Source organism: Arachis ipaensis, chromosome B2 (genome assembly GCF_059453495.1).
Source record: "Arachis ipaensis isolate K30076 ecotype BB chromosome B2, ASM5945349v1, whole genome shotgun sequence".
Lineage (NCBI taxonomy): Eukaryota > Viridiplantae > Streptophyta > Magnoliopsida > Fabales > Fabaceae > Arachis > Arachis ipaensis.
This window is the reverse complement of record NC_142437.1, coordinates 16,596,315-16,597,403: the sequence shown is the minus strand read 5'-3', so window position 1 is coordinate 16,597,403 and position 1,089 is coordinate 16,596,315. Positions and strand designations below refer to the sequence as shown.

Below are 1,089 nucleotides of genomic sequence, written 5' to 3'. Positions count from 1 at the left end.
GAGGGGTTTCAGTGATCTTCTTACTCAGCTGGCCCACTTGTGCCTCCAAATTTCTAATGGAGGACCTTGTTTCATTCATGAAACTCAGAGTGGCCTTAGATAGATCAGAGACTAAGTTTGCTAAATTAGAGGTATTTTATTCAGAGTTCTCTGTCTGTTGCTGAGTGGATGATGGAAAAGGATTGCTATTGCTAAATCTGTTTCTTCCACCATTATTAAAGCCTTGTTGAGGCTTTTGTTGATCCTTCCATGAGAAATTTGGGTGATTTCTCCATGAGAGGTTATAGGTGCTTCCATAAGGTTCACCCATATAATTTACCTCTGCTATTGCAGGGTTCTCAGGATCATAAGCTTCTTCTTCAGAAGATGCCTCTTGAGTACTGTTGGATGCAGCTTGCATTCCATTCAGACTCTGAGAAATCATATTGACTTGCTGAGTTAATATTTTGTTCTGAGCCAATATGGCATTCAGAGTATCAATTTCAAGAACTCCCTTCTTCTGAGGCGTCCCATTACTCACAGGATTCCTCTCAAAAGTGTACATAAACTGGTTATTAGCAACCATGTCAATGAGTTCTTGAGCTTCTACAGGCGTTTTCTTTAGGTGAATGGATCCACATGCAGAAATATCCAATGACATCTTAGCTAATTCAGACAGACCATCATAGAATATGTCCAAGATGGTCCATTCTGAAAGCATGTCAGAAGGACACTTTTTGGTCAGTTGCTTGTATCTCTCCCAAGCTTCATAGAGGGATTCACCTTCTTTCTGTCTGAAGGTTTGAACATCCACTCTAAGCTTACTAAGCTTTTGAGGAGGAAAGAACTTGGCTAAGAAATCCTTGACCAGCTTATCCCAAGAGTTCAGGCTATCCTTAGGTTGAGAGTCCAACCATATTCTAGCTCTGTCTCTCACAGCAAAAGGGAAAAGTATGAGCCTGTAGACTTTAGGATCTACTCCATTAGTCTTAACAGTATCACATATCTGCAAGAATTCAGTTAAGAACTGAAAGGGATCTTCAGATGGAAGTCCATGAAACTTGCAGTTTTGTTGTATCAGAGAAACTAATTGAGGTTTAAGCTCAAAAT

General features: G+C 40.0%; 1 non-coding gene across 1 annotated transcript; it reads left to right on the top strand.

Annotated features, from left to right (window-relative positions):
- Positions 1-694: 694 nt before the first annotated feature.
- On the top strand, positions 695-802 carry LOC148573137 (small nucleolar RNA R71). The gene has a single exon (XR_015905595.1). It is a non-coding gene; the product is annotated as a small nucleolar RNA R71 (small nucleolar RNA).
- Positions 803-1,089: the final 287 nt, after the last annotated feature.